The following is a 16,210-nucleotide window of genomic DNA, read 5'->3' as shown; positions in this document are numbered from 1 at the left end:
TCTCTTTTGAGGTGGGTAGGTATGAAAGCTTGCACTGAGCACTGAATTAGCTCTTGCTACTTGTATAAGCTCAGTGATGCCAGCAGTGATCTTTCTTTTACTGTCTCTCTTCTTTCTTTCTAAAGTAAGGCTTATTTCTAAAGTAAGTTACTTTAGTAAGTTCCTTTCTAAAGTAAGCCTTCTCCTTATCTTCTAAATATTGAGCAAATATTTAAAGAACATTAATTCTCAGGGACACAAATTATTAGACAGCAAAGCAGACCCATGGATCTTAGTATGCCCTTATAGTTATCATATTAAACGCTTTAAAATACATTATTCTATATAGTATTTATAAAAACCCTAGGAATTCATTGTTAGTATTCCAATTTGCACGTGAATATACATGAGCTTTAAAAGCAGTGAAGGCATATTTCCAGGATTGGTAAATTCAGAGTTGTAAGACAAACCAAGTTTTGCCCCATTCTTAGATGTTATGTTTACTGAATAAATATTTAATACTTACTGACTATAACTTATCTATTAAGTGCAACACGTATGTGAAACAATATAAAATATTGCTCATCTCTTTACAAGTACAATTTTTTTTACATAGCAAATTATTATTTCCGGATTTGGTTGTGGTTCCTCTTTTACCACTCTTGCCTTCTTCCTGTCTACAAAATCCCATATAATAAACAGATAATTTTCATTATCTATGCAATAAAGTACATTTTGTTTTAAACATCAGTAAAATAATATATTTTCCCAGATAAAATCATACACAACAAATCTTTTTATTTATTTATTTTTTTTGGTAATGGGAGATGGGCAAAAAATTGCTTAAAACTATCAAATCATGAGAATGTATGTACACTGTGATAACACAGTAAGTGCTGGAATTTCGCCTTCAAAAAAGGATCCATTGGGGCACCTTAGTGGTTCAGTCCATTATGCGTCTGCCTTTGGCTCAAGTCATGATCTTGGGGTCCTTGGATCCAGTCCCACATTGGGCTCCCTGCTCATCAGGGAGCCTGTTTCTCCCTCTACCCCTCTCCAGTCTTTGTGAGCTCTCTCTCTTTTTCTCTCTCTCGAATAAATAAATAAATAAAATCTTAAAAAAAAAAAACCACCCTGGAAAGGTTATAAACTCAGCAATTCTCACTCACATTTCAGAAATGAAAGAAACAATTGGCAACTTATGTCAAGTACCCAAGTTTCTCCTTTAAAGGAAATTATCTGTTTACAGAGCCACTTCTAATCAGGAGGGGGCCATTCTGGCTCATAGGACAGATGCAGTAAAGGAATAAATACCCCCTTGGTGGAATGAAGAAGTTATTGCATTTCTTTTTTACTAGACCAGAGATACCAAAGTAAAGGCAGTAAGAGAATGAAATTGATTATGGACTATGTTCCCCATGTGGAATTAGGGATTGAATAGCTATGTGTTTTATTTTGTCACAATAATTAAAACCACTCTTACTCATATTTTCACTTATGTTTCAGATTTATGTTTTGTCTTTTCTTTTTCCTTTCAACATGTAGGCCTTCCTAGATACATTGTAGAAAAAATTCTATCTTGAAACGAAATTGTTAACATCCTAAGATTTAGACATCAGTGGGAAAATGGTGCTGTAGAGACGAATGCATGTGGATAGAGGAGACTTCTGGGATTATTGTAAAGAAAAGTAGAGTTAAACAAGTTTATCCTGGTTCAGAAAAATGCCTGGCTTTCAGAAATCAAACATCTGTGGATTTTGCCTGATGTCTATTCTTAAGGAGTGAGTACTTTGAGTAAAATGTTATGGATTTAAGACATTAGCAGTCCTAGGCAGCACGATAAGGTGATGGATGTGGGTTCTGTTTCACACAATGTGGAGGGAGGGATTTTTTCCTTTATTTTAGTAGATAATGATTAATTCTAAGTTTGACACATTTTTAGAACAGGGAAAACCATTTTATATTTCCTACTTAAATTCAGCTTTTATATGTGTATCACATAACATGATAAAATATATGCCATTAATCTTAAACTATCTATAGTTGTAGTAAAATCTAGTAATTACCTCTAAAATAATGAATAATCAGGCAAGAGGGGGAATTTAATTCCTCCAACAGGAAAGTACTTCTCTAATGTATACCATGTTAATGCTTTGATACAGACATTCTGTTTGAACAAGTTTTTCAGTGACAAAAGAAGCCCAAATGATAACTTTCCCAGCTACACTGTTTATTCTCTCTAGTCCATACTGACTCCTACTTTTAGTCTACAGAGGCCCAATTCCTTCTGGAACATCGCGATTCTCACCTAGACAAGCATGTTCCTGGGGAGGGCCAACTGAAATTATTTCATGTTATGTCAGTGGTTCCAAGAGTCTGTCTGTCTTTGTATCTATCTATCATCTATCTATCTATCTATCTATCTATCATCTATCTATCTATCTATCTATCATCTATCAATCTATCTGTCATCTATCATCTTTCTATCATTTCCATCTATCTATCTCACACTCGGTAAAAACAAAGCAAAACAAATTTGAATAAGACAGTGTTTTTCAAGATATTTAGCTTATCTGGTTTTGCTTCCTCTTGCAATACAATCTTAATTCTCATCCAAACATTTATCTACCAATTTATCTATTGATCTATCCATCTATTGATCTATAGCTATCTAACATCTTATTGAAGAACTAATGATAATTTTTAAAATTTTTGCCAGGTGACTCAACATTGAGCATAATTTGGATTTGTCTGTTACTGTTTTACCACTGCTTTTCTGAGTGTCTCTCTTTTTTTTTGGGGGGGGGGCTGTGGGGGAGTGGGGCCGGAGTGGTACAACGGCTCATGAAGAAGGTCATCATTTACGTATCTTATTTGCATACTCTACTCTCTCAAAAAATTTCTTTTAAATAGTGAATTATGATCTCTAAGTTTCTGTAGAAGATTCCTCCTTCCAATTGCTTAGAAAATGTTTGTTTCCTTTAGTTAACATTAGTATGTTTCTTTTTTTTTTTTTTCCTTAACTGAGTGCCCTTTGTCATATATCACTTAAAGGTCAGTGTAATACTTGGCCCTCTTTATATTATGGCAATTAGATCAGGGAGGACAATGACATAAGTAATATTCAGCCACTTCAGGCATCTAACCAAAAAACAAAATCTGTTATTCAGATTATTGCTATATAGATAGATAGATGATAGATAGATAGATAGATGATAGATAGACATATCAACCTTTCACCTAAAATTCATAAAATGAAATTCTTATTTAATAATTTAATCAATATTGATATATATGGTAGAGTACCACCATATGTCTACTACCCTCTGCATCAAGAGTTTCTGTTAGGCCATAGAAATCAGGAACATCAGTCTCCCAAAGGAGTCTAAAATCCATTTGGCACATTCTAAAGTAGGGTAAGAAATTTATCACATAAACAGATATTTAAAACACTAGTGCACTGAACTCCATTTGGTGGTGAAATATGTCATAATTCTGCTACTGCCAGGGTTTCTGATATTGGGCCGTTACATCCACAGGCAAGAAAAGTGTTTTAGAACTTCATGAAATGTAATCTTATATCTTGTCTCACTGTGCTTCTCCTTTTAGGTGAGTAGGAATGTACTTCAATTATCCTTATCAAACCCTAGAAAGACCATGCAAGATTCACTGGCAATCTCCTGGGTCCCTTCTGCACCATTAGGGAAGTTGTCAATAAGAGCAGCATTCCGTTTATAAGGAGAATTCCCCATAAAAGCTTCGTTTGGCGTGTGAAAGGGTTTTGGTGGAGTAAACATGTGACCAAATTAAAGAGAGAATGTTGAAGATCACTTATACCAAAACAGAACTATTAATTTGCCATGAGAGTCATGTAAGAAACTGATTATCCTAGTGGTTGTTTTCGTACTAAGCAAACTACAAGAAAGTTACGTCCAAATGAACATATCCTTGACCAACCTGAAAAAGATGGTCAGACCTTGTCTTATGCTGTCACGGTAGTAAATAAAAGGTGTTACCACTAATTCAAAGATGCTACCAGGGCTCAAAACTTGTATTGCACTTTTTTTTTGATCTTGTCTTCAGAATACGTTTATAAACTTTACAGGAAATGCCTTATTAATCATTATGTTTTTTCTCTTTCTTTCTTTCTTTCTTTCTTTCTTTCTTTCTTTCTTTCTTTCTTTCTTCTTTTTTTTTTTTTGGAAACAAGAAATGGAACTCTATGTCATGATTATCCACGTTAATTCCACACCTGAGCATTAATGAGTTCAAGCTATTTCCATGAGTCAAAGTTTCTCACTAAAGACAAAGATGTGTAACAATCAAGACATTTTTTTTTAGTGGCTTATGTGATATTTAAAGACATCAAACCGCAGGGTAGAGGAAATTATATTGAGTTTCTATTATGTACCACAAACTGTAAAGAATCATGAATTTTTATTATATTTAATTGTATCACTACCTGTAAGACAGGCAATATCTTTTTTAAAAAAGATTTTTTATTTATTTATTTTAGAGAGAGAAAGAAAACGAGCAAGTGGGGGGAGGGGGAGGGGGAGAGAGAGAATCCTACAGCAGACTCCCCATTGAGCATAGAGCCCGACCCAAGGCTCTATCCCAGGACCCTGAGATCATGACCTGAGAGAAAGTAAGGAGTTGGCCTCTTTGACTGAGCCACCCAAGTGCCCCCTAAGAAAGGCAGTATCTTACTGAGTAAGATAAACTTAGTAACTAAACTCAGTAACTAAGTAACTGAATTCAGAGTCACAAAGAAAAAAAAGTAGATACTGTTAAGTTAGCACCTCAGGAGTACTTGAACATAAAAATCATATTTCTTCAACTGAATCACAATTGTTGAATTCCAAAATTGTCATAAGGAGTTTTAAGAAGTTTGAGGGCATTATTGAAATAAATAGTTTGAAAGGCAATACAGTGACTTATAAAAAATGATGAATATATGTTAAAAGTCATATTATTTTCCATTGTTCATTTTTCACTTGATAAACCCTCTAAAGTGGAGAAATTGGATGCTAATCTCTGTGGAAGAGATTAAAAGAGTAAATAAAGATCTATTTCTAAAAAGGTTACTTGTGATAGATGGATTCAGAACTCAAGAAAACATAGTTGGAAAAATAAATAAATAAACTGTTAAAAAATAGAACACAGTGGTCTTTTAAATGAACAATACACGAACATCAAGAATGTTTATCCCGGGGCGCCTGGGTGGCACAGCAGTTAAGCGTCTGCCTTCGGCTCAGGGCGTGATCCCAGCCTTCTGGGATCGAGCCCCACATCAGGCTCTTCTGCTATGAGCCTGCTTCTTCCTCTCCCACTCCCCCTGCTTGTGTTCCCTCTCTCGCTGGCTGTCTCTGTCTCTGTCAAATAAATAAATAAAATCTTTAAAAAAAAAAAAAAGTTCACAAGAAAAATGTAATAAATAAATAGGAAAGCCAAGACCCCACATAAGCAATATAGCCCTACATAAGAGAGGGATTTAGTTAGACTGGACAAGGACACAGATGAGTGAACTCCATACACTCTTCTTCTTCGGCTATCTCAGAGCTTGCAGTGTGTCAATCAAATGTATAGAATCAGGTAAATACCACCACCCCTATTCCCCATAAAAGGCTTGCGATAATCTACCTGTGGAATCTAACAACAACAAAAAAGACAACATTTTTTGTCTTAATACAAAGTCAGAGGCATTTGTGGGTTCTAGACTCTAAAAGATAAAGTCATAAAATAAACCTCTTGAGATGTATGTGCCCGGGTTAATAAGACCTTTCAACTAGTCTTCTGAGACTAAGAGCAAAGACCCCTTCCTAATTCCACTGAGTTTTCCGAGCCACTGTTACAAGCTTCAATGGAAATAACTAAAGGCTAGATTCAGAGGGAAAATAAATTCTGTGTTAAACTTGGCTTGGAAGAGAAATACAATAGTCATCTCTATCACCAAAAGTAACATACTTTATAATTTTTTCACATTTGTTAATGAAAATCCTTCATTCCTGTCATCTGAGACCTAAGGTTCAAAGAAAGCAGTGGCAGCAAACTCAAGTAATAGTCAGAGAACGTGACTACAGTCTATATCTTGCAAGTAATTTTTACCTGAGATGTTAATTATGGGCAGTATAATCAGAAAGCAGTGTCCTCTGCAGGAATTTCTTGATGACAGGACTTGGGGGTCTTTTTGGTATCATTACTTCCCCTGCCATGCTAACCCCACTTCTTGTCCACCAGATTTTTAAATTTATATATTAAATGTCTGCACTCAATACCGTGGTGTNTGATCTTGTCTTCAGAATACGTTTATAAACTTTACAGGAAATGCCTTATTAATCATTATGTTTTTTCTCTTTCTTTCTTTCTTTCTTTCTTTCTTTCTTTCTTTCTTTCTTTCTTTCTTCTTTTTTTTTTTTTGGAAACAAGAAATGGAACTCTATGTCATGATTATCCACGTTAATTCCACACCTGAGCATTAATGAGTTTAAGCTATTTCCATGAGTCAAAGTTTCTCACTAAAGACAAAGATGTGTAACAATCAAGACATTTTTTTTTAGTGGCTTATGTGATATTTAAAGACATCAAACCGCAAGGGTAGAGGAAATTATATTGAGTTTCTATTATGTACCACAAACTGTAAAGAATCATGAATTTTTATTATATTTAATTGTATCACTACCTGTAAGACAGGCAATATCTTTTTTAAAAAAGATTTTTTATTTATTTATTTTAGAGAGAGAAAGAAAACGAGCAAGTGGGGGGAGGAGGAGGGGGAGAGAGAGAATCCTACAGCAGACTCCCCATTGAGCATAGAGCCCGACCCAGGGCTCAGTCCCAGGACCCTGAGATCATGACCTGAGAGAAAGTAAGGAGTTGGCCTCTTTGACTGAGCCACCCAAGTGCCCCCTAAGAAAGGCAGTATCTTAACTGAGTAAGATAAACTTAGTAACTAAACTCAGTAACTAAGTAACTGAATTCAGAGTCACAAAGAAAAAAAAAGTAGATACTGTTAAGTTAGCACCTCAGGAGTACTTGAACATAAAAATCATATTTCTTCAACTGAATCACAATTGTTGAATTCCAAAATTGTCATAAGGAGTTTTAAGAAGTTTGAGGGCATTATTGAAATAAATAGTTTGAAAGGCAATACAGTGACTTATAAAAAATGATGAAAATATGTTAAAAGTCATATTATTTTCCATTGTTCATTTTTCACTTGATAAACCCTCTAAAGTGGAGAAATTGGATGCTAATCTCTGTGGAAGAGATTAAAAGAGTAAATAAAGATCTATTTCTAAAAAGGTTACTTGTGATAGATGGATTCAGAACTCAAGAAAACATAGTTGGAAAAATAAATAAATAAACTGTTAAAAAATAGAACACAGTGGTCTTTTAAATGAACAATACATGAACATCAAGAATGTTTATCCCAATAGGATAGATGTATTTCAAAAAGAGAAAAATATTTTAGCATAATTGATAATATTATCAAATTATAGGAAAAAAGTCTTGTGATATTAACAGTAGAGGAAGTCATTTTATAAAATACAGCAGTCATTCCTAGTAAAAAACACTAAATAAGATAGAAATAAAACTACTTAAACATAATACATGTAATTTTCCAAAATCTGCAGTTCATATTATCTTAAATTATAAAAATATTTAAGGAAGGAGAGATGGATGGCTGGCATTAAGATTATCATGCAATATTAATGTGAGTTTTTAATAAACAGAACAAGAAAAAATAAATAAAGGGCATCATTAGCATTAAATGATGAAATAAACCATGTTTTATTTGTAGTAGTATGACTGTATATCTAGAAAATTTAAGAAACTTTAAAATTATAGAGAGATCAACAAGATAACATAAAAACAGTATAAAGTGAGTGATTTATAATTACTCTAATGTGCAAAAATCAATAGCTCTAATCTAATTTAACAATAGGAACATAAAAATGTTAAAAACTATCTCTTGATAATTGAACAAAAATCTATAATTTGTACAAATTTAAAAATCGCAGGTTTTTACTAAGAGACTCCCGCAGTCTTAGTGAAAGAAACAATAACTGAACAAATAGAACAGAATAGGATTGACTTTAATATTATTTCAAAAAGCAAATACTGTTTGCTACTTTGAATGCTTACATCTTTGCCCATGAGTGAGTTTGGCCAGAGTGCTTCCTTTCTTAAAATGTCCTATAATGTTCTCTGATCTTGAATCAGTTTAGGTTACTACAGTTAGGTTATATCAACTTTTTATTGTCATGTATTTGAACATAATATTTTTTTACTTACTTTATAAATTCTGTTGTCTTGTAATTATGTCTCTACTTTCATTCCTAATATTATTGCTGACTTTCTCTATTCTTCATCAGTTCTGTAATTGTTTTCCTTCAGTTCTCTGTGTTGTTTTTATTTTCTATTTATCTATTTTTGTGTGTGCGTGGAGAGAGAGGGTGGTAGGCAAACCAGTATTTGGTATTCTGTTTTAAATCTCCTGTTTCCATTTCAATTATGTCTATCTTAGCTATATTATTTGATTCCTTCTGTTGTCCTTCAGCATATTTTGATGTCCTAATTTTAAAGTTATGTGATTTGCTTATTAATATTAGACTTTATTTTATTTAAATCTAAATATTTATGAAAAAATGTTTCATAAATTTTGATATGCATCATTATGGATTTAGTCAAGGTTAGCAACTAGAACATATTCAGAAACATATTAGGAGTTAAATGGATACCTGTATGAACAAGACCCAGGAAATATAATGAAAATGGATTCAGATTGTAATAAGCTTGTGAGTTTGATAGGGGAAATTGAAGGAATACCATTTATGAATAAGGTAATATAAGCATGGATTCCATTGCATTATTCTAAAACTGTTGACATTAAATCAATATACAAAAGCTAACGCTGACTGACAGTTATATAGAAAAAAGTTTTAATTATTCTTCTATATAACCAAACATCCAGATGAATATCCCAAAAGAACTCAAAATAAGCATTTGCAGTTGTCAAAAACTAATCAAAACATATTCAAATAAATTAATTCCTTAGTTTCGGAATGAAAATTAACATGAAAACCACCCCGTAGATCAGATAAAATCAGTTTTTCTGACAACTTATCCAAGCACATGTTCAATGTGCTACTTACCAGCTAAAGCTAAAAATATCAGAGGTTAATGAAAATTAATGCAAAAACATGTCGATCAAATAGCAAGTTTCACATCAGGATTAGATCATCAAGCATTTGTTTCTTTAAGAAGCAAGAAGCAATAACGTGTAATTCAGATCTGAGTTCCTTCTTAAATGGCTGTAACTGAAACACTTTGTCATTCCACAATCCATTATTTTTCAATATTAAATATTTGTGTTTTTTAAACAATAAGTTTTGATGGATATGTTGCTTATATTTTTAAAATATTTATTTAAAAAATCTGTGGTATCTGGCAGATTATTAACTCTTTTCCGAATTTATCATTGTTTACTAACACTGCTCAGGTGAAAAAACTTAATTTGAGCAATGGCTCTCTTTTAAACATTTGGTCTTCATGTACACTTTTGTTGATAGTACTCTAATTAGTATTAGGAAACATATTTCAAAGTTTAAAGGTATCTGCATGGTGTTTACCTGGTGCCTCATTTGATGCACAAAACAAATGTTTCTTAGAATATCATAAAGGAGGCTAGAATATTTTTCAGGTTGCATCTTGAGGGATTAATGATAACAAATTTAAAAGGATATAACAAAAGTTGTGTGTGTGTGTGTTAGGGTGTACATTAAGCTAGAGAATAAAAATGGGAGGTTACATTTAAGGGCAAATTATGAGGAGCTGTTCAATAGGCAATGGCTGGATGATAGGCACTAGGGAAGAAGTTGAGGTGAACAAATACATTTCAGAGCTGTCAATTCAAAGGGATGGGATAGAATAACGTACATTATTAATGAACTTATATACAGAACACTAGAAAGCATATCTATTGTTTACCTATTTCTATGTAACAAATTACCACAGACCAGCAGCTTAAAACAATATGCACTTATTATCTCCTAGTTTTTGTATGAAAGGAGTACAATATGATTTATATGAATATTCGTCTTCGGGATTTCTTGAGGTTCCAATCAAGGTGTTGGTTGGTCCGTGGTTTTACCTCTCTGCTGGGGAAGGATCCACTTCCAAGCTGATGTGCTTGCAGAAATTTGGTGTTTTGTTGGTTGTTAAACTAAGGACCTCTGTTGTTGCTGGTTGTTGGCTGGGGGCTGCCCTTAGTTCCTTAACACATGGAACCTCATTTAGCAATTCACAACCCAGCATTGCGTTTCATTAAAGCCACTGAGGGACAAGCCAATAGTGAGTGTGTAGGAAACACAGAACTTAAAATCCTTTGTAACACAAACATGAAAGTGATGCCCCCTAACGTTTGCTGTGTTCTATAGGTTAGAAGTAAGTCACAAGCCCCATGAACATTCAAGGGGAAACGATTACACTAGAGTGGGACTATTTGGAGGTAGAAATCACTGGGGGCCATTTGAAAGCCAATGTATTTCACCCAGTTCAGACAGAACTGATTTAAGTCAGTTAAATGTTGTGATATACACAATTATTATAATCCCAGAAGGGACAGTTTCCAGATTAAGCTTTCAGAATTCCCAGAACAAACAGGCAAACAAAACCCATCTAGTCCACCATGGGATCTCCTGCATCTGCCATGACCAGGAAGCTGCACCACAGTGATGGGCACCCAGACCCTTGTTAGGATCCACAGCAGCAAAAGGAATGCCTGCACCTGAACACTCAACACCTTTTAAAATAAGATCTGGTCAATGTAACCTGCATTAAAGCTGCACACTAACCAACACAAATATCACCAGCACCTTCATTCCAGTGGAAAAGGCAAATGATACACAGCCTCCTTTACCTGAGGCTCATTTTCACATTTCAAATCTCAAGCATAAATATGTGCTTGGCAGAAGTAATGTTACATGTAGTTTTGAGAGATTCTGGAAAATATTGTATGTAGCCTTCTAAATCAATTTACATTAGAGCATACTATTGGAGTTTTAGAGAGAGTTGGATAAGGCAATCTTCATAGCTATAGTCCTCCACAACCATTGGCCACTCAGAGCCACCAAACACACAATTTCTTTTCTAGTTAAACTTCCAACCTGTAATATAAACAATAGCTGTATTCTTCTATCTAAGGTAATGTAACTATAATTCCTATAACAAATGTATCTATACTTCCTACACTAAAGGAGTGCTTCCCTCCTTCTCTAAATGGGAGAATTAGTCATTGAAACCATTTTGAGTAATGTTTTTCTCCCTTTATCGCAGTTTAACTAATACCCTGCAACTAAAGAATGGAATATTAAGTCTTGTATTATACTACCAACGTGTCTCATGTAAAATTGCAGAAGAAAATTGTTATTATGTGTGTTTTATAGCTAGCCAACTAGATAGATAACACAACATGGAATGAAAAGAATGTAGGTCAATTCTATCTATAGCAAGTTGATAGCTCTAATTTATTCAACGTGTCATGAAATCTGATGCATTTGGTAGTTGTAATACTCTTTTTTTTTCATGGTTTTCTGTCTTCTGTCAACCCCTTATCCAGTTAGTATCCTTTTACTGATGATAAACCCAAAATGTATTTGAAAAATTAGAATATTTTCAGATCACTTGCCTGAGATTCCTGTAATCATCTATTACATTTTTGCAATTGTGCTGGCATTACGAAGCGCCTCAGAAAATCGGGGTTTCAGAACTATGTCTCCATGCCAATATAGTATAATGCCAATTCTATCTTTCATGGACAGTCAGGAGAGCCTACAAACATGTCTCCATCAGTAAATTGCATTTGCCATGACCCAGAGGTTGCTATTGAATATAGGAATAGTCTTAACAGCTGAGCAGCAATCCATACATATAAAATGTATGCCTGCTCTCATAATTCTCACTACTCACAAAGCTAGGAACTGGTGCTAGATCTCTGCCACAGCCGTCCCAGGTAACCCTGAGAGAGGGGCAATAAATAAGAAAAAGTCTCGGTATATGGACAACCTAATGGAGCAGAGCTATTTGTTCATCCTGGAACAGCTGGCTGCCTCTGGATTTGCATGAGGGAGAGAAATAACAAGCCATTATTTTCTTTGCTGTTGTTTTGTTTTTTGGTTTGTTTGTTTGTTTATTTTGGTTGGTTGGTTTGGTTTTACATTACAGAAGCTTAACCTATATGCTAAGTGAAGTAAGAAGTATCCTGTAAATCATTTGGGAGAAGAAAGTGTCCAGAAGAAAAGGTAATCTTTAGTGTCAGAGTGCACAAAATGTCTATTAGGACAATTATCATAATATATCCATTAAATTTAGTATTCAGCAAATGATAACTAATTGCTATAAAATAATCTTGGACATGAGTGTTGTGGAGATGTGTAGCAAGTTAAACAGTAAATAAGAAGTGTGAATTCCAGACTGCAGGTTGACCACACTATCCTTGCAGGTCATTTTCAAAGATAGAGGAACTAGATTTTGACAGGTGTATTTTTTCCTTTGTTTCCAAATGACTCATATTTCTTTTAGTTTTAATTATATTTTCTGTTATAGCAACACTTTTTTTTAAAGATTTATGTATTTGAGACAGAGCATGCGCCATCAAGTGCAAAGGGGGGGGGAAGTAGGCAAAGGGAGAGAATCTCAAGCAGACCCCCTCCCTAGTGCAGAGCCCGTGGTGGGGGTGGGTGGGCTCAATCTTACAACCCCAGGGTCATGAACTGAGCTGAAATCAAGAATCAGTTGCTCAGCTGACTGAGCCACCCAGGCACACCAAATAGCAACATATTTGGTATGCATATGCAACCTGTTACTTCTGCATTTACATAAGCTCCTTTTGGTATTTGAGCTTTCACCATTTTAACTTGATTCACTCAAGCAAATCATCATGCTTTCATAAACACCAGGTTTGGATTCTAACAGATGGAGATTTGTATCCTGTCACTTAATAGCACTATGAAGCTTTGGTAAGGATAAAGCTGTTCTTACATGGATAAAGTGCCAATAGCAATAGTGAAATCATATAGTTGTATTAAATAATTACATATATATAGCAATTAGCATTCTCTTCCTAGATGTAAAATATATATAATATATAACATGTAGATTAGCAAAAGTAGTTGGTCTCTGATAATCTCTTAAATTGTTATAATAACAATTAGGATTGTAGTTACAACCTTCATAATCATCATAACAGTTAATAGTGTACATGCTTAAAAATGTTCTAAATTAGAATTTAGATGAAACTGTAAAATACATTACTAGTCTTCTTATTACTAAATATTTCACTGTGCAATAATAGATGCAAAAAACAGGAGTCAACACTGTATTTTAAGATTTCTTCCATTATTATTCAAACTTAGATAACTGTGACACACAAGACAGATGCATATATAGATACATAATACAATTTTGTCTAAATCTAGTTCTTATTTTTTTGTTCATCATTAGTATAGTTCTAAGAACTATTCATCTGCACCAATGTGAATTTACATTTCCATAATTAAAAATATGTTTCTTGACTTAGGAATTCTAAATGGTTCACAGTCCATTGCATATAAATGAATTGCAAAAGTCTTTTTCTCAGGTGTAGGGACATGATTTTATTTTCTTGTTTGTTTACTGTAGTTTCCATTTATTAGCCGTCATTTTGCTGTTTTAGGTTCTGTCTATAGATTATTTTATTTCATTTTCATGACAACCTTATTAAAATACACATTTCCTTTTTGGATTAGAAAGCTTAAAATGTTGAGGTTATTCTAGGATTTTAATAAGAGTTCAGACAGTTGGAATCTTGAACTTGTCTTCATGTCTGTTATATTTTATTGCCTCCCTGCATAAGGTGTTTTGATTAATGCAGAAATGAAAAAGACATGCACTCTAGAACCACTTACATTAAACCCATGACTCTTACAGTGAGAAGAATGAGGGAAGAATGAAAATTTCAACTCTCATCACTTTTTTTAAAGAGAATTGTCAAGTGTACTTACTTAAGCCCCCATGGTTGACCATTACAATTTGTTATTAATTTTCTTCCTTCTCCCCAAAATTAATCTTCTTTTTAAGTATCTTCTATTTATTTCTATTGCTGAAAAAAATATGTTAAATGGCTTTCTGTGTTCTTGTCAAAGAAACTGTTAGAAGTCTGTGCAGAAGGGTTTGGGGGATGAGGGTGGGAGGGTAAAAATATTCCTGGCAGTCAAAGAAATGTGTTTGCTTTGCAATAAGTTATTTTTTGTTCTATTTTGATATCACTGTGTTCTATAACCCACTCTTATCTTTTTCCTGCCAAGAACATATGAATGCCAAATTATTATTATAAGCTGAACCACATCCTCATTTAACTTCTTTTTCAAAAAATCATGCTAATATATGCAAAATGAAATGTTTGAATATATTAGCATCACAAATTTTTTAGCATTCTAACATTCATGAATAAGGGATATTAATGTCATTGGAAAAAATAATTAGGGAATAAATTTATTGTAGCCAGTATTATATTCCATAATCTCAAAAGTATATTGGCTTTGCCATAATGATATAATGATTAGTTTAGCTAGAGTTAGCAAGTGCTATACACTGGCCAAAACTTATGTTTACAAAGAAAATCTGCATTTCCCTCTTGTTCCTAATTTCTAAATTTATAGTAATTCTCAGATTAGCTAAAATCATATTTACATATGCAAAAGGTTCTTTGGTTCTAATTGTAGTAATAAATTGTATCATACATTTCTGGATAATATTTAACAATCCTTCATAGAAGCAATTTGCTAGGACAAACAACAATAATTAAGGAAACAAACAAATATCACTTGTAGAAAGAACATATATATTTGAATCTATATGGTTATATAGTGTAAAATTTGTACAGTGAAAATTATACTTGTGGGTGTGTTTGGTTATGTGTATTTTTTTAAATATAATGTTAAAATTACTGCCAAAGAAAACTCTCTCGAACTGGTTAGGTTTGAAAGATATGAGATAAAGCAATGGAAATATTACTGAAATTCTGTACATTAAAAGAAGTAACATCTCCAGGATAAAAACATGTAATGCCTCTGCTGGCATGCCACACTGCAACCTGTCTCTTTCTGCATGCAGATGAAGCCCCAACTGCTTGGAACCACAGTCTCTATCCCTGCTCTGCAGAGGTCTCTGGGTCCTCAGGAGCTTTAGAAGGGGCCATTTGGGAAAGAAACATTTCAAGAAAGTGAGATTCCAAGTTTTCTATTTTTGTATCTAAGCTGTTCTGGAATTGGAGTCAACTCAAAGGATTAGCAGACTAAGCTTTTTAAAAGTGATCTTGCTCCTAGGGAAAAATTGTTCAGAAAGCGAAAGTTGAGGTTTTAACATCATAGCAAATTAATTGGTATATACTAATTATTATGCACCCACAGGTTTCAGATGCTAAATACAACTGCATTATTTTATTTTATAAATATGAAACAATTTCATAAAACTAACAAAATCAGGATTTGACCTGAAAGTTAAATTTAGTTTCTTAAATATTATTATACGTCATTATAAATACAAATGGCTTTTATTTAAAAATTCTAATTTCTTTTCAAAAGGAATGAGCAAAACACTAGAGCCAGGTGTGGCAAAAGAACTCTCTTTTCATTCTCTTGAGATTCCTTCTTTTTGTGTATGTTATCTTAACTAATCTTAAGGTCAATAAGTACTATATGTCCAACTCATTTCTCCTTTTCCTGGGTACATAATTAGATTATATTTTTCAGCTCCCTGCCCCTTGCAGGTAAGTGTGGCTGATCTTATTACTAAGTTCTAGTTAAGGGAATGCAAATAAAAGGCATGCATAATCTTTATAGTCCTGTGTCATAAAATTTTTCTTATTTAATTCTTTTTTTTGCCTCTGTAATTCTGTTTTCTATAGTTGACCTACAAGCTGATTCTTTTTACTCTATCCTATTTTATTAGGATAATGCATTTAAAAATGATGAATTTGCAAGTTGCATGGTCAAGATGGTGAAGACCCAGATGGTCCTTTCATCAACACTTGGAGGAGAACTGCCCACCAATCAGGAATGTCCATTTTCAATTTTATGTCTAAATGGGCATATAACCACTGAGATTTGGGGGTCTATCTCATAGATAGCTAATGTATTTTTTTTAAAGATTTTATTTATTTGACAGAGAGAGACAGCCAGCGAGAGAG

Source organism: Ailuropoda melanoleuca, chromosome 1 (genome assembly GCF_002007445.2).
Source record: "Ailuropoda melanoleuca isolate Jingjing chromosome 1, ASM200744v2, whole genome shotgun sequence".
NCBI lineage: Eukaryota > Metazoa > Chordata > Mammalia > Carnivora > Ursidae > Ailuropoda > Ailuropoda melanoleuca.
Note: the sequence above shows the minus strand (reverse complement) of the source record.